The sequence below is a fragment of the Anabrus simplex genome, chromosome 4, assembly GCF_040414725.1.
Source record: "Anabrus simplex isolate iqAnaSimp1 chromosome 4, ASM4041472v1, whole genome shotgun sequence".
In the NCBI taxonomy this organism is placed as follows: domain Eukaryota; kingdom Metazoa; phylum Arthropoda; class Insecta; order Orthoptera; family Tettigoniidae; genus Anabrus; species Anabrus simplex.
The window spans coordinates 118098066-118123081 of record NC_090268.1 but is presented as its reverse complement, the minus strand read 5'-3'; positions in this window follow the sequence as shown (position 1 = coordinate 118123081).

Sequence of the window (25016 nt, the reverse complement as noted above, 5' to 3'; positions counted from 1 at the left end):
TTACAAACTGCCTGTGTAAGCTGTTTGAGAGGATGGTAAATCGCCGACTCGTGTGGTGTCTGGAGAAACAAGGACTCTTGTCCGAGTACCAATGTGGATTTCGAGCCGCTCGATCCACCACTGACCACTTGGTACGCCTGGAGAGTTCTATCCAGGATGCGTTTCTCCGTAAACAGCACTTGGTAGCTGTTTTCTTTGACTTAGAGAAGGCCTATGACACCACATGGCGATATGGTATCCTTTCAGTCCTGCATCAATGGAGATTCCGAGGTAACTTGCCGGCGTTTATTGCGAATTTCTTGTCCCTCCGTCTATTCCGTGTCCGAGTAGGGAGGCATATTCGCAAAACCATGTTCAAGAAAATGGAGTACCACAGGGATCGGTCCTTAGTGTCACTCTGTTCGCGATTGCCATCAACGGTATTGTTGCTGCTGCTGGTCCATCAGTTATACCGTCGCTATATGTGGATGATTTTGCTCTGCACTATAGCTCGCGTAATATGGCAGTCGCAGAGCGACAATTACAACAAGCTATTAGGAGGGTGGAGCAGTGGACCTTAGAGCATGGCTTTCGGTTTTCTGCCGCAAAGACCTCTGTTGTCCACTTTTGTCGTCAACGTACTCTTCACCCTCATCCGGAGCTTTATTTAGGAAATTTCGTTCTCCCCGTTGTTGACACTTACCGATTTCTTGGGCTCCTTTTCGGTAGTAAATTATCGTGGGAGCCACACGTGCGGCAGCTTAAAGTGCAATGCACCAAGAGGCTTAATCTCTTGAAGTTTCTTAGCAGCACTAATTGGGAAGCGGATCGCACGGTGCTCCTGCGATTCTATCCGGCACACATTTTATCCCGGTTAGACTACGGTAGTGCAGCATATTGCTCCGCAAGACCAAACGTTCTTGCAAAGCTGAACAGTATCCACCACAGCGGGGTTAGGTTGGCGACGGGAGCTTTTCGAAAAAGCCTCATCGCTAGCCTGCTCACTGAGACTGGTGTGCCGCCTTTACACCTGAGGCGCTAGCAACTTCTACTTACGTATGCTGCAAATTTGCGACAGATGCCACTTCATCCAAGCTATCCCTGCGTGTTCAACAATGGCAACCGTTTGTTGTACGCTGCTTGTCCTCGTACGACGCGGCCAGTTGGGATACGCTTGGATAGCTGTTATGAATTGTGTGACGTACCTTCGATTCCTTGCCTTGTCAGACAACCAAGTGGTGTACCTCCGTGGGTTGTACGACGACCTGAAATCATCCTGGATTTGCACACTGGCCCGAAAGGAGACACGGACCCTTCGATTTATCGGAGGCTCTACCTGTCCGTTGTTGGCCGCTATCCAGGTTCAGTCGTCGTCTACACGGATGGTTCAAGGACAGATACGAAGGTGGGCTGTGCGTTCGTTGTCGGAAATGATCGGTTTCTTTTTGCTCTCCCGGAAACCTGTAGAGTGTACACAGCAGAGCTTTATGCTATCTGTGAACTTCTGCGGTACGCACTGTACAATGAGCGCCGACACTTTCTTGTGTGTACAGACTTCTTGAGCTCGCTTCTGTCTATTGCTACCTGTTTCCCTCGGCACCCTCTGGTGCAGCGGATCCAGGACCTGCTGGCCGGGTGTTCGGATGCCGGCAGCAGAATCACGTTTGTGTGGCTCCCGAGCCACATGGGCATAGAGGGAAACGAGTTTGCGGATCAGGCTGCCAAGGAGGCAGTTACACTGCCCCCGTTGCCTTTCAAGGTTCCAGCAAGTGATATTCGCTCTCAGCTGAGACATCTGGTTATGTCTCATTGGGAGATGGAGTGGCAGGCCATTCCACTTCCCAATAAGCTGAGAGCGATAAAAGGAACAACGAAGGTATGGAGGACTTCCCTTCGGGCTTCGCGGAGGGAAGCCGTGGTATTATGTCGCCTTCGGGTCGGCCACGGTATCTTGACGCACTCCCATCTACTGAAAGGAGAACCCCCTCCGGTGTGTACCTGCGGGGACCGTCTTACCGTGGTGCACATCCTTACGGAGTGTGTGGACCTGGTCGATCTGCGCCGTATTCTTAACTTTCCGAGTACTATCTCCCTTATCTTGCGTGATGACGAGCAGTCAGCAGACCTCGTCGTCCGCTTTATGAGGGATAGTGGACTGTTTTACCGTGTGTGAGACTGTTCTTTGTCCTAGTGTGTTTTGTGTCACTCGCGCTTTTATCCCATTGACTTCATTTTAGTTTGTGTTGCGTATTTTAATGTGTTATTTCAACGTCTTACGTAAATTATGTACTACCAGGCAATGCCTTATTCCTTAGTATTCCTATATATTCTCTTATTTTATTAGAAAATAAGGCATTGCGTATTAGATCCACTGATTGTTTTAATCTCACCCTCATTTTTCTCCATCAGCATTTTTTTAAACTCTAGTCAGTGGATATGTTTCTTAAAATTTTAACTTCATCTCTCATGTCGTTTATCTCGTTCCATTAGGGGCCGATGACCTTCGATGTTAGGCCCCTTTAAACAACAAGCATCATCATCATCATTTTTGTACACTTGATGGAAGATGTGTCTTGAGGATGTTAATGTATGCTTTGTGATCCATAGTCCCTTCAATAAAGGCTAATTCACCTACACCATTCGCACTCATGCAACCCCACACCATCAGGGAAGCACCTCCATGTTTCACAGTAGCTGTCAGATTCTTCTCTTCACGTTCAGAATTCGTCTTCCTCCACACAGTCACTCGTCTGTCTGACCTGAAGAGGGTAAATTTACTCTCATCAGTAAAAACGACTGTCTTCCAATCATCATAGCTGTCATTTCTGTGCTCTTTAGCGTACGCAAGTCTGTTTTTCTGTTAGCCTTACTGATGTACGGCTTTCTAAGGGCTCTTCTGCCCACATATCCTCTTTCGCGTAGCACATTTCGGATGGTTTCAAATGACGCTTGCACTCCTACATCTTGTAACGCAGCTGCTATCTTCAGCGCACTTAGCTAGGGCTTAGCTGAGGATTTTGGGCCACTTTACGCACAATTTGCCGTTTGTCTTGTACTGATAACTTTGAGGGACGGCCACTTCTTTGTCTATTTTCTATTGTCTTTGTTTGTTTGTACTTGTACACAATATTTTTAAGAGTTGTAACAGCTCTTCCAATAATTTCACTTATATCCTTGAAAGATTTACCTTCCTGAAATAGTCGCACTACAATCCTCCTTTCTTCCACGGTTGTTTCTTTCATTTTCCTTCCCATTGCTAGCTGAACACGAAAACAGTGCAGAATATTACCTTCCGTCGTGTCAGCACAGACATAATGAGCCAGATGCAGCAGACAGCACGATATCACGATGATATTGCGTACTAGACCAATACTTGTTTGGCGTGTAATGACGCACGCCGTTGTATTACTGGTCCGTTTGCAAACAGCGTGAATCTCCTTGGCTCTATATTCAACCTACTGATGTATTTGACTGTCTTACATATCTGCTTATGTATAATTCCATTGTATGCACCATTATTTGTACCATAGAGTTCCGTTCATACCACGGCTATGGGCAGACCAATACTTTTTTGAGCCACTGTATGTAAAGCACACTTTTACACCACGAAATATAGTTGTAGGTCTCAAAGAGAGTGCCGTTTGCTTAACCATGCCATGGATATCAGATTAGTAATATTATATGGCAAGCTATGTTCACCGCCTTTTTCTTACTATTATTATTAACCATATGAACCACATATGAAACCACGTTTTCTACTATTCGTAGACATCAAAAAGGCTTATGATAGCGTACGAAGGGAGCGTATCTGGGAATGCCTAAAAGAGCTGGGAGTTCGTGACAGTCTTATTACAAAACTGAAGGTGCTGTATGGTTTTTTCTTGTTTTTACAATTGGCTTTACGTCGCACCGATACAGACATATCTTATGGCGACGATGGGATAGGAAAGGCCTGGGAGTTTGAACGAGGCGGTACAGCCCCACCATTTGCCTGATGTGAAAACGGAAAACCATCTTCAGGGCTGCCGAGAGTGGGGTTCGAACCCGGATGCAAGGTCACAGCTGCGCGGCCCTAACCGCACGGCCAACTCGCCTGGTAAGATGCTGTATGAAAAAAATGCAGAAGTTGTGTGAAAGTGGGTTGCGGACTGTCCAAATGGTTTGAAATGAGGAGAGGAGTAGAGCAAGGCAATGCTTTGCCACCCCTCCTATGTATCACTGTGATGGATACCATAACAAAGATACTAAAAGGAAGGAGTTGCACGCTTTCATTTTTGCAGACGACGTGGTGATCTGGAGTGAAACTGAAAATGATGTGGGAGAAAAGCTGCAGAAATGAAGTCAAGAGTTGATAAGAGATATTATTTAAATATCAGCAAGGCTAAGCGGGTGGTGATGAAGTTACAGAGGGGAGATGACAAACCTCAAATCGGAATAAATTACACCAAACTGGACAGTGTTCCAATGTTATACTTGGGTAGTCAACCTTGCAAAATATGAGGTGGACAGTCGACTTAGCAAGGCAGCTCAATTTTACCACCAAATGAGACAACTGCTGTGGGATAAACAAGTACCATTGAAAGCTGACATTATACAGGGTGAAGCGAAATTCGCGCACTCGGGCGTCGCAGCGCGACACCTCACATGCCAGCAATAAAAAAAATGTCTCTCACAAAAGTTCGTCCTGCGAGTATATCCGGCAGAAAAAGAACGTTGAAGAGTGGCAATCTTGCGATACTGTAACCACATGTAGGGTAACTACCTCTGTCAGCACATACTAGTTGTGCTGTACAGTTGGTGCGGTGGATAGAGGTTTGGGTTAGTCTGTAGGAGGTCGAGGGTTCGAACCTGGGTTGAGGCGCACTTTTTTATTTGCTAATTTCCATCGGACATTACGTACTGTAATACAGTAAGACACCGTTTCTTAGGTCACATGAATCCTACATTTACTAAAGTTAGTAACGCTGAACACGTTGTAACGCATCTGGTAGATGAAGTGGTGCGAATAAATTCACGCCCCGGACGTGGAAAGGGCGTCTTTCAAAGTTGACCAATGAAAACGAATGTTCGTGCATATCTAGGATCGTAGTATGTAAGTGCAAATGGTTTCTAGAGGACCCGCTGCAATCGCTGTTGACGATTAAGCTGCCAGATATCATACCACCTGGACTACATTTATGAAATAAAACACATACGCCTCAAACCAGGATCGACCCCCTCGACCTCCTGAATGCTAGCCTAAAACTCTATCCACTGCACCAACTCTACAGCACGTCCAATATGTGCTGACAGAGGTAGTTACTCTACATGTGGTTACAGTGTTGCAAGATTGCCACTCTTCAACGTCCTTTTTCTCCCGGATATACTCGCAGGACGAACTTTTGTGAGAGACATTTTTTTAATTGCTGGCATGTGAGGAGTCGCGCTGCGACGCCCGAGTGCGCGAATTTCGCTTAATCCTGCATAAATAACAATATATACCCATCCTCACATATAGCTTGGGAACTACCACGTTAACGAGACAAGACAACTCAAAACTCCAAGCTGCAGAAACAAAGTTCCTAAGCCCCATGATACAGAAGACCAGGAAGGACAAGTTCAGGAGTAAAAAAATCCGAGAGGAGGTACGATTAGGAGACTCCGTACTACAGAGGATCCAGAAAGCAAGACTGAAATGGTTTGGCCATGACAGAAGGATGAGTGCAAGCAGGACTGCAAGAAGAGAATACAAGAGGGAAGTAAAAGGATAAAATCCAGTGGGCAGACCCAAAGGAAAATGGACCGATCTGGTGAAGGAAGATGTCGAAGAGAGAGGACAAGATTGGGAGAAGATTGTGAAAGAACAGTGGTTCATGGAGAGACAAAAACGGAGCGGGCTCGTACACACACCCGCACAACTGGAGATGGTCAACGATGATGATGATGATGGTGATGATGATGATGAAATGGAAAAAATGAAATGGCGTATGGCTTTTAGTGCTGGGAGATCCCAGGACGGGTTCGGCTCGCCAGATGCAGGTCTTTGGATTTGACTCCCGTAGGCGACTTGCACGTCGTGATGAGGATGAAATGGTGATGAAGACAACACATACACCCAATCCCCGTGCGAGGGAAATTAACCAATGAAGGGTAAAATTCCCGACCATTCCGGGAATCGAACCTGGGACCCCTGTGGTTAAAGGCCAGCACGCTAACCATTTAGCCATGGAGCCGGACATGATGATGATGATGAAAAAAATTCTGAACAAATTTTCTTGATAATCACACAACAGGAAGAAACTAGAAGAGAGATGTTTTGTTAGTTCTTCAAGCCATTCCTTTCTAGTCACGGCTCAGTCAGTGTCATGGGTCATCACTCGTCCTTGACGAGGAAGAAGAAACCGTGAAGGGGAACTAGTATGCGGACTGGATATTGGGAACAGTACAGCACATGAGCTCGCCGTAAAATACCAATCAGCTGAACGCCTTGCATTCCTCAAACACTGTTTCTAGAAAAAATTAGCTACCTTGTGTGAATATTAAGTAATATTTTATTAAAATAATATTATTTACTTTACGTCTCACTAACTACTTTTATGGCTTTCGGAGACGACGAGGTGATGGAATTTAGTCTCGCAGGAGTTCTTTTACGTGCCAGTAAATCTACCGACACGAGGCTGACGTGTTTGAACATCTTCAAATACCACCGGACTGAGCCAACCAGGATCGAACGTGTCAAGTTAGGCTCAGAAGGCGAGCGCCTCAACCGTCTGAGCCAGTTAGTCCGGCATGAATATTAAAAGGGAAAGGCACACAGGTATGGAAATTTTTCAAATTTTACTCTTGGTATACAGTACAAATCGGTTATAACCGCCCCGAAGTGACCACCAAGTAAGATCGTTATAGCCGATAGTCGCACAAACCGGTTGTTGTTGTTGTTGTTGCTATTGTTGTTCTTGCTAAAATGTCATATCTGTAAGTTTTAGGCCGTACACTTGGATGGTTTATTAAGAGAATACAGTTAAATCTTCAAAACACATAAGTGAAATAAAAACTGTAGGCTATTTGTAGGGTTGATGATGATGATGATGATGATGATGATGCTTGCTGTTTAAACAGCTAGGTGATTGGCCCCTGTATTTGCAGAGTGGGACTGCGAGAAATTTCATTGGATTTCGCTTGAAGAACAGGCCCCTTGATCGGCAAATTATTTGTTCTATGCTGCTTAAACCACTAATAAGTAAAGATTCTTCAATATCTCTGTGCTCGGATGATCTGGCCCGTTTGATTTTTAAAGATTTTTCTCGCAAAGAGACTTATTTTCTGTATTTACTTCCAAATTGTAGAAATCGTTCAGTGTGACAACCCCTATTCCCTTCACGATGCTGACGTTCGTTTTCCATTTTCTTATATTTTCTTCAGTAGGCCTATTAAACACTTTTCCTTCGCAACATCTTCACAGCGATGCTTGCTTGGACCGTTTAACAGACAGACTGATTTGAAATCAGCGTTACACTGTTGTCAGCAATTCCCAAATACGTAACAAAAAATCAACAAATGACGCAATAGCCGATACATTTCTCCGAAAATATGATATATGATATTTTTAAATACTACGAACCTGCTACGCCGAGAGGTGATACTCCAACGTGGCGCGTCCCAGGTGGCGGATAGGGGAGTCCTAACCGGCTTGCTGGCGGACTTGAGGGAAATAAAATACCTCTCGCAGACCAAACACACAACCCCTGTGGGCAGGGGAGGCAGACGAAGAATTCACCCACGGTATCCTCTGCCTGTCGTAAGAGGCGACTAAAAGGGGCGACGGAGGGATGATCCAATTAGAACCATGAGACTACTTGTAATTAGTACCATCACGCAGGGAACTACACGGGTCGCATTTACTTTCGCGTAATACCACTATGTTAGGTACGAAATAGATTTGTGATTAGTAGCGACAGTGTGTGAATCAGGAGGTGGCTCCTACAGTACCTGTGATTCGTACGCCTATATGAGCGACACCATGGGATTAGCGACACCATGATTCTGCCTTACCTATGCTCAGTTCCCACTATGTGAGGAATCCCACGGGATAGTTCGAGTCTCTGTGGTTAGTCCACTTATGTGAGGAACGCCATACGTTTGCGTTGCCTGTAAATAGCGCCGCAATGTGCGAAACACCATAGGTCTGTGTTACATGTACGCATTACACTACCTGTGAATAGTACCATAATGTGTGGAATACCGCGAGTCTCCGCTACTTTTGATTAGTACCGCAACATTACACACAGCATGGTTCTACTTTCCTAGCGATAAATACCATTATGAGGGACCGATGACCTGGATTTTGGACCCGTTTCGACTATAAGCACAACCGATTCAGCATCGTGCTATAGAAGCAGTCCCTTGGTCCGTACTGTTATTGTCTTGTGCCAGCTTCTGTGCATGTGAGGCACTGTGGGTCGGATCCACTGATCGTTTTACATTCATATCCGTCCATTCATTCATTCTTCGTCCGCATGCTTTGAATTGTGGTCAGTGGAGGGTTTTGGACTTTTAAGTTGTCATTTCATTTCGGCTCATTTCGTACCATTAGAGGCCGATGACCTCGATATTAGCCCCTTTAAACAACAAACATCAATCATCAATCAATCATTTTTAAATACAGTGTTTGTATAGGATTTAGACGGGACCGTTAGATTTTGCCGTTATATCCAGTATGTCGTTAAAAGCGATGTCGCAATAAACGGTTTCCACTGTACTTTACTTTCCTCTTTAATGTGGTGAAATAGTATAATAATTATCTACTTCCAAATGTATGTTCGTAAGCGTTCACGTATCACTTGCTATGTTTAACTCTGTTATACCATACGTCCCCCTGTTGATGGGGGCGCTAGAATAACATCCACGTAATCCCTTGCCTGTCGTAAGAAGTGACTAAAAGGGGCTCCAGGATCTCTTAACTTGGGAGTGTGGGTTGGCGACCACGGGGCCCTTAGCTGAAACCTGGCATTGCTTCCACTTACTTGTGCCAGGCTCCTCAATAACACTAATCAGAAGGGAAAACATGGGAAGGGTCCGCAACTTCGCAAAATGAAGATATCGGCGAAAGAAAGACAAGGGCCACTAGAGGCATGGAAATGAAATATTCCCTAGGATTCGCAAATGTAATATTTTCAGGGTCGGGAAAGAACAAAAGTTGACCAATGCAGCCAGTCCCTGATTTGAATGGTATGAAATTATCTCTCATAGGGTCGGTTGGTGCGCGCATTTCAGTGGGCTTGGCAGACTGATATGTAACAGCAAAGCAACTTTCATTTCTTTAGTACACCTCTTGAGTGAAGCCCAGGCCATCTATAACAGCTGATGGCGTAGCTGTTGAGGATCCAACCAGCCTTCGAGCTTAACACTCAACAAACAATAAATGTATGTGAAGCATGCAACATTTTGTGGAGGCAAGATCGCCGAGATGCGTTCTGATCGGCTTGTCGCCAAGGCGGCCGCTGTCAGTCCCAGTCAACGCATGTGGGATTTTTGGAAACTGGAAGTCCCGATACCGTCAATCACATAAAACTAACAGATTACTTGCTGTGTAAAATTTGGTTTAAGTAGCATTTTTCTAGTTGTCGATGAATAGTAATTTTAAGTTTACCTCCTCCTTTAAATATGACATTCTTCTTCTTTTTCTTCCTCTCCTTCTTCATGTTCATCTTCCTGGCCGTTGCCCGGTTAGCTGGTTTGACACTTTGTGTCAATTTTTAACCCAGTTTTACGGGTTGATTCCTTTCCTGGCGACAACCCTATGTGGAGGGATGTACTCACTACAGCGTGTTTCTGTGGTGGCTAGTAGTATAATGTGTATCATGTAGATGAAGAGAAGTGTATTAAGACGAACTCAAACAGCCAGTTTCTGAGCCAGAGGAATTAACCATATGTGGCTAAAATCCCCGGCCCGGCCGAGAATGCAACAGGGGGCCTCTGAATCGAAAGCTGGCCATTCTGCCAAGGAGCCGGACTCTCCTTTATTTCTTAATCCGCTTACCCTCCACGGTTGGTTTGTCCCTCGGATTCAGCGAGGGATCCCACCTCTACCGCCTCAAGAGCTGTGTCCTAGAGCGTGAGACTTTTGGTAGGGGATACACCTGGAGAGAAGAACCAGCACCGCGCCCAGGCGGCCTCACATGTTATGCTGAACAGGGGCCTTGTGGGGTGTTGGGAAGATTGGAGGGGATAGACAAGGAAGAGGGAAGGAAGCAGTCATGGCATTTTGCCTGAAAAAGAAGCAGAAAACCACGAAAAACCACTTCGAGGATGGCTGAGTAGGGAATCGAACCCCACTCTACTCAGTTGACCTCTTGAGGCTGAGTGGACCCCGTTCAAGCACTCTTACCAGTTTTCGAATTTCGTGGCAGAGCTGGGAATCGAACCCGGGCCTCCAGGGGTGGCAACTAATCACACTAACAACTACACCACAGACGCGCACTCTCATTTATCATTAAAAACCATGGCACTACAACCCGGACGGGCCTTGGCCTACCAAGCGACCGCTGCTCAGCCCAAAGGCCTGGAGATTATGAAGTGACGCATGGTCAATGTGACGAATTCTCTCGGTCGTTATTCTTGGTTGTCTAAACCGGGTTCGGTTATGATATACATAGATATTTAGAAGTTACGTATACGTAAAAAAATGGAGATGAACAAAGAGAAAAACTATACGTAGGCTTATATTTTGTTTATGTCCTTTCTTACAACAGCTCTTCACTAGCGAAAGATTTCACACCTCAAGATGGCTAGTTTCTTTTTCACTCACGTTCAACATCAAACTCCACGAACCTACTACGCTGGCGTAGCAGGGGGAGAGGTGATATTCCCACGTGGCGCGTCCCAGGTGGCGGATAGGGGGGTCCTAAACGGCTTGCCGGCGGACTTGAGGGAAATAAAATACCTATCGCGGACCAAACACACCACCCCCTACGGGTGGGGGACGCACATGTAGAATACACCCGCGGTATCCCCTGCCTGTCATAAGAGTCGACTAACAGGGGCCTAAGGGGCTCTCAACTTGGGAGTGTGGATTGGCGACCACGGGGCCCTTAGCTGAGTCTTGCCATTGCTTCCGCTTACTTGTGCCAGGCTTCTCACTTTCGTCTATCCTATCCGACCTCCCTTGGTCAACTCTTGTTCTTTTCCGACCCCGACGGTATTAGAGCATTCGAGGCCTAAGGAGTCTTTCATTTTCACACCCTTCGTGGCCCTTGCCTTTCTTCGTCCGTTCCTTCATCTTTCGAAGTGACGGATCCCTTCTTTCTTCTTCTTTTCTCTCTCTCTTTACCCCCTGTGGGTGGGGGACGCCGACGAATAATACACCCACAGTATCCCCTCCCTGTCGTGAGAGGCGACTAAAAGGGGCGACCAAGGAATGTTTGAATTAGAACCATGAAACTACATTTGATTCGTACCATCACGCCGGGAACACCAGGATTGTTTTTCCCCCCTCGGACTCAGCGAGGGATCCCACCTTTACCGCCTCAAGGGCAGTGTCCTGGAGCGTGAGACTTTGGATGGGGGATACAACTGGGGATGAGGATCAGTACCTCGCCCAGGCGGCCTCACCTGATATGCTGAACGGGGGCCTTATGAGGGATGGAAAGTTAGGAAAGGATAGACAACGAAGAGGGAAGGAAGCGGCCGTGGCATCAAGTTAGGTACCTTCCCGGCATTGCCTGGAGGAGAAGTGGGAAACCACGAAAATCCACTTACTTCCAGGATGGCTGAGGTGGGAATCGAACCCACCTCTACTCATTTGACCTCCCGAGGCTGAGTGGACCCCGTTCCAGCCCTCGTACTACTTTTCAAATTTCATTAGGGGCCGATGACCTTCGATGTTAGGCCCCTTTAAAAAAAAGAGCATCATCATCATCATCATCATCATCATCAAATTTCATGGCACAGCCGGGAATCGAACCCAGGCCTCCGGGGGTGGCAGCTAATCACACTAACCATAGACGCGGCAGTGCTAACCGTTACGTTACAATATTTTATTTTATTTTATTTTATTTTATTTTATTTTATTTTATTTTATTTTATTTTATTTTAATTTATAGGAATGTTTGTTTTTAATATTTTCAATTGAAACCAGGGGATATACACAAACAATTCATGAGCTGAGGGCGCGCTTCAGTTCCCCGAATCTGGCGGTTACTTAACTGCTCTATTCTACGAATTACGCAGGAGCGGGAAGTCTGTTGCACCAGTTTTTGCAATAGGTAGGTAGTATGAGTCAGCAAGTATTTTTGAAGCTGAGTACTACTGGTGTACTACCTTGGACATGAAGTACCACAGCTCCGGGCTGGCGGTTCACCAGTTCAATGAGGAGAGAGAGACGTCATTCACGCAAACCTGTTCTAACGCCAACGCAGCACGGATTCCTTCGTCTCCACTGATGCCTGTCTCACAGTCCCGTTGTATTGAAGGGATTTTAGAACAACTCGTACTATTCTTAGAACACATCACACTGAGCGAATGGCTACGCGGTTTGGGTCACGAAGCTATCAGTTTGCATTCTGGAGATAATTGGTTCACTCGGGAGATAATGCGTACGAAACCCACTCGTGGAAACCCTGAAAAAGATTTCGATGGTTTCCCATTTTCACTAGCCCCAGGGACTCTCAACTTGGGAGCGTGGATTGACGACCACGGGACCCTTAGCTGAGTCCCGGCATTGCTTCCCTTACCTGTGCCAAACTCCTTACTTCCACCTATCCTATCCGACTTCATTTGGTCAACTCTTGTTCTTTTGCGACCCCGACGGTATGAGGTCTCGAGACCTTCGTGGCTCTTGTCTTTCTTTGGTCGATACCTTCATTTTCTGAAGTGTCGGACCACGTCCATTTCTTTCTCTCTGATTAGTGTTATATAGAGGATGGTTATCTAGTTGTACTTCCTCTTAAAAAACAATAATCACCACCAATAAACATTACCACCATTACCAGCATCACCACCACAATTCCTATTTTCACACCAGGCAAATGCTGGGGCTGTACCTTAAATTAAGGCCACGGCCGCTTCCTTCCCACTCCTAGACCTTGCCGGTCACATCGCCGCCATAAGACCTATCTGTGTCGGTACGACGTAAAGCAAACTGTAAAATAATAATAATAATAATAATAATAATAATAATAATAATAATAATAATAATAATAATAATAATAATAATAATAATAATAATAATTGTTACAGTGTTTTGGGTGATCAGCAGAGGTGAAAGAAGGTGCGGGCTGGAATGGGTCTAACTACAAGTCCGAAAGATGAATTTAAAATTTAAATAAAGGTTATATTTTCAACTGATAACAAGATTTAACAATTTTCACTAGGTGAAATAACAAAGAAAAATCAGGTACAATGCAACTTTACAAACGAAAGCACAAGTTAAGGGGTCATTACAAATTCTGTGCTACGAGCCCCAAAGTTTAACAATTTCTAAGCTCTCAGCTCACAACCACAAATTACCAAAGGGCAGAAAACCCCTAATTACATGGAGCACTTGCTCCCACCTCGTAATGTTAAGCCTCCTAGAGGCACTTTGCAAAATACCGGAAAGAGCTGACCCGCTCTCAATTGTCCAAGCCTATTAAAGGCAAAAACAGATATTTACCCTAAACTGCCATCAAGGCACAGCTCATAATGGAACAGGGGTACCTCGTACCCAATCTACTGGGCCTTCGCAGGAAGGAAAACAAAAACGTGTTAAGTTAATGGCCCAAAATACAAAGCTGAATGGAGGCGAGTACTTGCACTCCTACATGAAAGCTTGTTAAAACCTAAGTGGCGCTAAGCCGATACACAGGGGCTATTCCCACACTATATAGGTGACTTGTATAAGAAAATTTTAACACATTAGGAAAGATTAGAAAATCAGTTACGAAAACATAGTCACCTCAAGTCAAAAGTGAAGGGGAGCTCGAGAGGGTAAAGCACTCTCTATCCCCGATTTACATTTAAAGTAATAAGAAAATATTTACATAAGCCGGCAGTAGGTTACATTTTTGAACAGGTAGGATACTTTGAAAAGGTTTCGAACTTTCCCCGGGGTTAACTGCTGAGCAAGAAAGAAATAAAGTTGTTAAAAGGCCATTACCTTTGCTGAAGAGCTGCTGCTCGAAGAAAGAGGCGCAACCCGCCCCCTGCTATATTTCCATACACTAAGCTAGATGTTGTTGAAGTGGCGAAGAGCCGAGAAAATCAGCAGTTTTTAAACCCTCGTGGAAGATTCGAGACCTTTCATGAATAATAAAGACACACCCACTCAACTTTATTGGGTAGCTAAGAGTTACACATGGAAATTCGAAGAAGACACCTCTGATAGGTGGAAAATTAATTACAGAAATTACTGATTGGCTAAGTTCAAAACAGGCGGAAAGAAAGCTTAATATTGCCAACCCACAAATGAAAGAACAATATTTAGTAAAGACCAAAACTTATAAATACAAAATTTCTTCAACCAAAGTTCATTCACTTCGCACCAGGGTGCATGATCATAGTTTTTTGGGTAGAGACATCTGTTAGCGAATGTCCACATCTGTTGATCCATAGAAAACAAAACACGTTGAAATCCACACAGTAGGCCTATAGACAATTTTGTAATCCCAAAATTTTTAGTAGAGACCTCTTCTGAGAAAACTCATGAATTAATACAGTTCTAAAAGTTTACAGTTTCTCCGGTAGCGGAGGATTTATTGGCGGAAGATTTAACTTTGCGGCGTAGAGGTGTACCGCCCGGTACAGACACCTCCCCCAAATGTCCTTCCAAGGGGTGACACAAAATAAGTTTTTTGTGTTTGGCAAAAATTTCTGATTCCCTGTCAATAGATTTGTTAAAGATTCATGGAAGAGGTATTAATGGTTGAAATTGATTTGCGGAAGAATTTTGAAGACGTTACCAAAAGGAAAACTTTCACAGTTTTTTTAAGTAGATTTATGGAAATTGTTTAAACACCAGCTTTAGAGTTTCTTTGTTACCGTAGAATACCAGGTACATATTGCTACTTTTAACGGCAAGCCCAGCCGCCGCTGCCAAAGTCCAGTCGAGGTCGCCCGGACCCCTCAAGTACCCTGAGATACCACTCTCCCGCACTATGAGAGGGGTAGTCGTGGTGAAGGACGCCGCAGATGTGAAGTTTGTTTACAGTCCAGAGATAAGCTGGCGGATGGTGCGCCGCACATCAGCCTGTGCCGGGAGGTAGCCTCCGGCGTGCCGTACCCAGAAGGACATCACGGGAGTGGAGTGGGCCAATACCCCACCACAGTGGGGGTAAGGCGACGAACGGCTGCGGGGCGCTGAAACAGTAAAATCCCAGCGTCAGAATTGTTGTTGGAACTAATGCTTTAGGGTACTGTCTTAGTGGTGAGGCTGAGGGGCCAGCGGCGTGGAATTTTTTTTTGTTTTGCCACTGGTATGGTTTAGCAGGAGACGAGAGCATGGTAATGGCCGCAAGGAAGCGACAGCAGAGTGACCCTATGAGAAGGTTTTACATATTTATACAGAGCATATGATAAAACAAAGGACGGAAGGCCTAACATTAATAGAAGATATAACCTTTACACTATTGCAAGACACAGATGGCAAGTTAACAATTACATTACACCGGTTTCACCTGAGACAGGTGAACCCTAAAGATCCTCTCGGTGGCTGGATTGCTCACTAACAATGTAACCGGCGTAAGAAAATCTAAAATAATGCACGGCCCATGGAATCTGGGGGCAAGCTTGCCCGCGAGAACAAAGTTCTTGACCATCACTTGGTCTCCTATTTTTAAATTTGTGGGCCTCCGTCCACGATCATATCTTTCGCTAACCTTTTCGTGAGAAATTTTAAGGTTGGCCTTAGCCTTCTTCCAAAGATCTCTAATATTATCTGGATCTATTGTCTCAGGCAGAATATCACTAAGAGACCAAAGGTTAGAGAGCGGCGTGTTGGGTACAAACTTAAACATCAAGGAAGCTGGAGTAAACTTATGAGATTCATGAACCGCTGAATTCAAAGCGAAAGCTAACCAATGCAAGGACGTGTCCCACCTAGAATGATCATCATGATGATAGGCAATTAGGGCCGACCTAAGATTACGATTGACCCGTTCAGCTAGAGATGGTTGAGGATAGTATGCAGACGTAGTCACATGAGAGATGGACAGATCAAAACAGAATTTACGGAAGAGATTCGAGGTGAAAGCTTTAGCATTGTCAGAAACAATATATTGACACGGACCAAAAGAAGCAAAGATGGAATTTAAACAAGAAATGGTGGACTGAGCGGTAGCCAGCTTAGTCGGGAATAACCAGGAAAATCTTGTGAAACCATCTACACACACAAGGATGAATTTGTTGGCATTCCCCTTTGATTGGGGGAAGGGTCCTACGTAGTCGATGTAAAGACGTTCCATGGGGCGCGACGCTTGATGGGAAGACAGAAGACCTAGCTTAGTGGACATGGTGGGTTTACTAAGCAAGCAAGATTTACAAGCCTTTACCAACTCACGGATTTCACCATCCATACCTTTCCAAATGAACATTTCTCTGATCTTTCCCCGAGTTTTGAAGATGCCTAAATGCCCCCCTAATGGGGTCTCATGGTAGTATTTGAAGATCATAGATACAAGGGCAGCTGGAACCACAACTTTCATCTTCGTATCATGCCCCGACGGGCAACATAAAACACCGTTCCTCAATACATAAGGGACGACATGTTCCCCAGAAGAAAGGGTTTCCATAATATGAGCCAGCAGAGGATCTTCACGTTGATATTTTTCAATATCTCTAAATAGCATGGGAGCATCAGTTAGAATGGCATTTGCCCCAGGAGATATGGACTCGGGAAGTGAAGAACTGTCTTCCTGTTCAAGGGGCTCTACATCATTGGAAAACATACGGCTTAGTCCATCTGCCACAACATTTGCAGTTCCTCTAATATGCCTAACATCAAATTGGAGGGCAAAAATTCTGATGGGCCAGCGGGCTATGCGACCAGTGCGTCGCGGCCTACCTAAGACCCAACTTAAGGCTTGGTTATCTGTCTCCAAGTCGAACTTGACATGTTCCAGATAGAGACGGAATTTTTCTTGAGCAAATAAGACTGCCAAACCTTCAATTTCATAAATTGAATACTTGGCTTCTTGAGCCGATAGAGTTCTAGACGCATAGGCAATGCGTCGCCTCCCTAGTTCAGTCTCTTGAAGAAGGACTGCAGCCACCGCCACGACGACGCGTCGGTTTGGGCAATGAATTTCTTCGAAAAATCAGGCAAAGCAAGAACAGGGGCATTACACCGAGCTAATTTGAGATCTTTGAAAGCGGCTTGTTGAGAAGGCCCCCACTCAAATTTGACGCCTTTCCTACGAAGTAAGTTCAAGGGCGCCGCTCTATTAGCGAGGTTAGGAATACATTTCTTGAAGAAATTCACCATACCAATGAATCTGGCAATTCCTTTGATGTCCTTAGGAGGTTTGAAATCACGGATGGCCTGTGTTCTAGAATGATCTACAGCGACACCATCGGGCGACACAATATGCCCTAGAAATGACATGGAAGGCTTAGCAAAAGCAACCTTGGACAACTTCACCGTTAACCCTGCCTTACGAAGGCGACTCAGGACCTCTTTCAGATGATTTAGATGTTCTTCAAAGATCTCAGAAAATACGACAATATCATCAAGATAATGATATAAGTAATCGAATTTGATGTCTGAGAAGACCCTGTCTAGCAGTCTTGTAAGCACAGCTGCTCCCGTGGGGAGCCCGAAAGGCACGCGGTTGTATTCGTACAAGTTCCAATCAGTGGCAAACGCTGTAAGATGTTTAGATTCTTCCGCCAGAGGGATCTGGTTATAAGCCTGATTGAGGTCTAAGGTGGTGAAGAATTTAGCCATTCGAAACCATGAAAAACAAGAGTGAAGGTCTGGAAGGGGCACAGATTGTAACACCACATTCCGATTGAGAGCCCTGTAATCAATCACAGGCCTGAAGCCACCTTGGGGTTTCGGAACAAGGAAAATAGGCGATGAATACGCCGACTTAGAGGGCCGAATTATACCATCTTTTAACATTTGATCTATGATTTCCTTCAGAGACTTCATTTTAGGTGGAGATAACCTATAAGGAGGAAATCGGACAGGAATCGAATCCGTAACCTCAATATTCTATTCGATGAGGTCAGTAACACCAAGAGTATCAGAAAAACTTCTGGAAACGACTGACACAACTTGTGAATACTCTGAGCCTGGTCCTCAGGTAGATGTCTAAGGTCTAACAACATCTCATCCTGGGTAGGCGAAACAGATGAACATGATACAGAATTACATTTTAGTAAAGGGATTTTGAAATTACTCGCAAATTTGAAGGTGCACGACTTGCTCTGAATGTCGAGCACTAGACCGGAGTGCGACATGAAATCCGCCCCCAATATAATGGGGCAAGACAAATGCTTATCCACAAACAGTTTAACTTTCCAGGTAAATTTAGTAATTCTAATTTTGGCATATAGGGAACCTAGAATTTCTAAAGGAGAGGAGTTTGCCGAAACGCATTGAACCGAAGACGAACGATAATTAGGAAGTTTGCAAACAGATTTTAATTTAGAGTACCACTCGGCCGAAATAATGGAACACACACTGCCAGAATCTAATAGAGCAGTTACAGGTTCATTATTCAATGCAATTTTGAGAAATGGAACAGGTGCGGGGGGATCCGCCGCAATCTTAAGACATTCTTTGGGACCTTCAAAAGCTAAATTAGAAGACTGAGTTTTCCCTGAGATTTGATCGGATTCAACCGGGGCTGAGCCTGAAGAAGGTGGACACGCAGACTCAGTCGATGCCACTAGTCACTTTTGATTATTGGTGGAAGTTGCACCCGAAGTTGAGCAGGAGGGAGTGCTATTAGAATTCGGGCAATTCTTGGCAATATGGGAAAAGGGGCCGCATTTAAAGCAGCCTCGAGATGACCCTGCTCCATTCTTTGCCCCGTTAGATGTAATCAACGGTCACTTATTACGTAGATGATCTGCCGACTCACAAGCATAACATTTGTGGATTGGGGCAGTTCGGCGAGGTGGAGGACGAAAATTACTCGAAGGTGGAGGGGGCTCCTTCGCGACACGTAAGGTGTCGGCATATATAACCCCTTCGGCTAAGACAGCCATAGCTTCCAACTCGGCAAAAGTTTGCGGACGCGACGCAAAGCACAAATATGACCTGTAAGATGGTGAAATTCCTTTCACAATGGCCTGTACAGTTTGATCTTCAGGGAAATGTAGAGCAAATACCCTAGTGTAAAATTTAATGTCTTGGATGAAGTCGGCAAGATTTTCATCCAGTCGCTGTACTCTATAATAGTACTTCTGTATGAGAGAGGACCTTGCCCTAGCCGGAATGAAGTTAGCTAACAAATGGGCGTGGAATTCTTCGAAGGAGGACTGATCAGCAATGGCTCTTACTATCTTGTCTGAGAGAACACCAATGGAATAGGGGTAAATAATCTGCAGAATTTGACACCGAGAAAGAGAAAATACAAGGGCGTGATCTTGGAACACAACTAAAAACCTTAGGAATGAAATAACATCACTAGTGGAGTTAACAGAAAACTTAGATATACCCCTGAGCAACATTGCTAATGGGTGAGGCAAACTACTGAACCCGGGTGACATAGTAGGTAAAGTCCTAAGGGGCGGAGAAGCTGTTTCAGAGGGTGCAATATTCAAAACAAAGGGTGGAATGGATGTGCGCCGACCTGACTCAGTATCTAATGGAGCAGATGTTTGTTGGACTCCTACAGATTTCCTACTTTCTTCCCCCGTGGGAGAATGCTCCTCGCTAACTATGTTGACCAGAGTGGGTTGGTCGGTTTTGGGGGGTACTGCCCCAGTTAACAATAGGCTAACCTTACTGGACAATTTAGAAAGGTTTTCTAGAAGAGCACTATCCTCCTTCCATTGAATGTCATTTAACTTAAGAGACAATAGATCAGTAACCCTATTGTAAAGATAGAACAATCTAGCTTGTACACGTTCAAGTTGATTTGGGGAGGGATCCCCTCCTACAAAAAAACTAACTACGGATGCTAGCTCAGTAGTATTGTCAGTGATCGTGGAGAGAGCGTCGTCAATCTCTTTCTCTCCCAAAGTTGGGGTGGTAATCGGCAAATCAAGAGAATCTTTAAGCTTAGTGGTATCGGCCGCAACCGTGCCTCCAGATTGAACATTTCTAATAGTTAATTCGTAAATCAATTCTTCCTTTCGCAAATAGCCGGGGTGTAGGAGGTCGCGAGGGCCAGACATGATGACAGACACTTTACAAATTTAGAAAAATCGAAAAATTCCAGCGACGGAGAAAATTGTTAGAGTTCGAATCAAAAGCGATGTTTAGCCGTCAAAAGGGGCTAAATTGAGACCCATTCAACCACGCTCTGCTACCACTTGTTACCGTGTTTTGGTGGATCAGCAGAGGTGAAAGAAGGTGCGGTCTGGAATGGGTCTAACTACAAGTCCGAAATATGAATTTAAAATTTAAATAAAGGTTATATTTTCAACTGATAACAAGATTTAACAATTTTCACTAGGTGAAATAACAAAGAAAAATCAGGTACAATGCAACTTTACAAACGAAAGCACAAGTTAAGGGGTCATTACAAATTCTGGGCTACGAGCCCCAAAGTTTAACAATTTCTAAGCTCTCAGCTCACAACCACAAATTACCAAAGAGCAGAAAACCCCTAATTACATGGAGCACTTGCTCCCACCTCGTAATGTTAAGCCTCCTAGAGGCACTTTTCAAAATACCGGAAAGAGCTGACCCGCTCTCAATTGTCCAAGCCTATTAAAGGCAAAAACAGATATTTACCCTAAACTGCCATCAAGGCACAGCTCATAATGGAACAGGGGTACCTCGTACCCAATCTACTGGGCCTTCGCAGGAAGGAAAACAAAAACGTGTTAAGTTAATGGCCCAAAATACAAAGCTGAATGGAGGCGAGTACTTGCACTCCTACATGAAAGCTTGTTAAAACCTAAGTGGTGCTAAGCCGATACACAGGGGCTATTCCCACACTATATAGGTGACTTGTATAAGAAAATTTTAACACATTAGGAAAGATTAGAAAATCAGTTACGAAAACATAGTCACTTCAAGTCAAAAGTGAAGGGGAGCTCGAGAGGGTAAAGCACTCTCTATCCCCGATTTACATTTAAAGTAATAAGAAAATATTTACATAAGCCGGCAGTAGGTTACATTTTTGACCAGGTAGGATACTTTGAAAAGGTTTCGAACCTTCCCCGGGGGTTAACTGCTGAGCAAGAAAGAAATAAAGATGTTAAAGGCCATTACCTTTGCTGAAGAGCTGCTGCTCGAAGAAAGAGGCGCAACCCGCCCCCTGCTATATTTCCATACACTAAGCTAGATGTTGTTGAAGTGGCGAAGAGCCGAGAAAATCAGCAGTTTTTAAACCCTCGTGGAAGATTAGAGACTTTTCATGAATAATTAAGACACACCCACAGGCGTTTTTTGGCTGACAAAATTTACACATCAAAATTGGAGAAGAAAGACACGATTGGCTGAAAATTAATGACAGAAATTACTGAATGGCTAACTTCAAAACTGGCGGAAAGAAAAGATATATATTGCCAACCCCCAAATGAAAGAACGAAATTTAGTAAAGAACAAACTTATGAATACAAAATTTCTTCAAATAAAGTTCTACCACTTCGCACCAGGGTGCATGGTCATAGTTTTGTAGAGACATCTATCAGAGAATGTCCACACTTCTTGATAATTAGTAAACAAAAGCAGTTCGAAATTAACACCGTGACATCTTCTGAGAACCTGTTGAGATAATTCAGTTTTTAAAGTTCCGAGTTTCTGCTGTAGGGGAGTACTTAAAGGCGGAAAATTCAAAAGTGTTTGTACAGGATACTTCAGACGACTGGGATGCAGACACTACATTGAAAGCACAAGGATTTTTGTTCTTCTTACTTAAGTTCAACACTAGATTTCTGCTGGCAGTGTTCTCCAAGATTTTTTCATTCTCCAATACATTGTTCAATATTTTACAAACAAAAAGTCTGGATGTTCAGTTCTGTGGCAAGAGGGTTGAGTAGCTCTTTTTAAATATCCAGTCTATGAGAGATGAAGATTTTGATAGTTTGTATGGACATATTGATACTGAAATTGATGTTTATGGAGGTCAGCCGTGCTCTAAAAATCGAAGAATTAGTGATGAACCAGAAACATCAAAATACAAACGTCTATTCAACGAAATTATTGACAATGTACTTGTCCAAATAGGAGAGCGTATTAAATGCATACAGAAATTTGTGTTCTTCTTGCTGTTGGATTGTGATTCGTTTGAGAAGCACAGAAATAGGTTTCCAGACAGTGATGTTACTGCCCTAGAAAAGACCTATGGTTCATTTTTCGACATTGTTCGCTTAAAAACTGAATTAAGTGTGATGTATTAAATCTTCCGATTTTAAAGAGAAAAGTGTTTCAGACTTAATGCAATTTATGCATACTAATAAATTGTACATGGGTATGCCAGAAATTTTCAAGCTCATCAAACTTGTAGCAACAATTCCTGCTACTACATCCTCTGCAAAACGTTCTTTTTCAACACTGAGACGCATTAATGTATATTGCAGATCGACTCAAGGTCAGGAGAGGCTATCATCATTAGCTATGTTGTCGATTGAAAAAGGATTGCTTGCAAAAATTAGATTACAGTCCTCTTTCTATGATGAAGTTATTGATGGTTTTGTAAAGAGAAGCCGCAGAGTAGCGTTTGTTTTCAAGTAGGAAGATCTAATAAATAGTTGCAATTTTTCTGTGTACATAGTTTGACGTTTACTTGTTTAAATTATATAATCACTGGCTTGTCATGATTTGTTAATAATTATAAAATGTGTCTGATTGTTATTCTTTTGCCCATTCTTGAAGGTGTGACGTAACCAGTTTGAATGCATGTTCATGTAACCGATGATAAAAAGGTTCATGCGATTTAGCGATTATTGGGTTTATAAATGTTATTCATTCAGAACTATGAATGTCCCACCCACCAACTTTCACGAATGGAAGAGCAAGCCTGACTTTAATGACCAGCATTCGCCCCTGCTGTCCATATATCAATGAAACAAAACTATGATCTATTTACGATTATGGACAAGATTCCTCTTTCATTTCGGATTAGGGGCTACTGAAAACGAACTTTCATAGCCCTCCGGACAAAGAACCTATTATTATTATTATTATTATTATTATTATTATTATTATTATTATTATTATTATTATTATTATTATTGTACCGGGCGGTACACCTCCACGCCGCTAATATAAAATGTGCGCCAGTTGAAACTCCTCTGCTGGAGGAAGTCTGAACTTTATTGACGGTATTAATTTTCAAGTTTCTCAGAAGATGTCACTACGTGGAAAGTTTGGAGTTTTTGAACTGTGCCACTTTTGATGTATTTTTGTTTTACCGGTAGTAAGAAGTGTGAACTTTCTCTTCTAGAGGACACTACTGAAAAACTACAATGGTGCACCCTAGTGCGATGTGAAAAACTATTTTTTGGAGAAAATTTTATTTCAAAAGTTTGTTTCTTGTTAAATTTTTTTCTGTTATTGTTTAAGTTGGCTGTATACCCCTCTCTTTCCCCTTGTTTTGTATTTAGCCAATCCCGAATTTCTTTAATTAATTTCTGACCAACTTGAATATGCTGCTTATCCCTAACCAATAAAGTGATTGTGGGCGGGTGTTTTCTTCCCTGAAACGCCTCGAACTTTCCGCGAGAGTATATAAACTGCTGATTTTTGGGTGTCTGCGCCACTTCTGTACCATCTTTCAGTGTGTAAAGTACATAGCAGGGGGCGGGAAGCGCCTCTTTCTTCGGCAGCGGTCAACAACAAGGTAATGGCCGATTAATAACTTCTTTCTTTGCTAGCTCAGCAGTTTAACTCTCGGGGCGGGTCCGAAGTTTTTCCATAATGTAACCTTCCTTAAAATGTAAAGACACTTGGTATCTATTCTATCTTTAAACTGCATATCGGGGTAGAGAGTGCTTAACCCTCTCGAGCTCCCCCACGAACCTGCTACGCAGGCGTAGCAGGGGGAGAGGTGATACTCCCACGTGGCGCGTCCCAGGTGGCGGATAGGGGGGTCCTAACCGGCTTGCCGGCGGACTTGAGGGAAATAAAATACCTCTCGCGGACCAAACACACACCCCCTGTGGGTGGGGGAGGCAGACGAATAATACACCCACGGTATCCCCTGCCTGTCGTGAGAGGCGACTAAAAGGGGCGACCAAGGGATGTTTAAATTGGAACCATGCAACTACTTGTGATTAGTACCACCACGCGGAGAACACCAAGGGTTGCTTTTACTTGTGCGTAGTACCACTACATTAGGTACGAAATTGGTTTGTGATCAGTAGCACACAGGAGCACCGCGCGGTCGGCTTTTGCAGTACCTGTGATTAGTACCACCATATGAGCAGGACCATGGGATGATAGCTACCATGGTTCTGCCTTGCCTATGATTAGTACCCACTATATGAGGAACACCACGGGATAGGGAGAGGTCCCTGTGGTTAGTACTCTTATGTGATGAACACCATAGGTTTGCGTTGCCTGTAAATGGCGCCGCAAAGTGAGAAAAGCATAGGTCTGTATTATGTCGAATTTCATAACCTCTGAGTAGTACAATAATGTGTGGAATGCCGCAAGTGTCTGCTACTTTTGATTAGTACCGCAGCAGAACAAATACCATGGTTCTATTCTGATAGCGATCAGTACCGTTATGAGGGGCGGATAACTGCGATTTAGGAAGCCCTTTTGACTGCACGCATAATCGATTCCGTGTTATGCTATAGCAGTAGTCCCTTGGTCAGTAATACGATATTGTCACGTCTGTTTATGTGAATGTGAGACATTGCGGGTCGCAACCACTGATTGTTTTAAATTCATGTCCATCCATTCATTCTTCGTTCTCACGTTTTTGAATTCTGGTCAGTGGAGAATTTTAGAATTT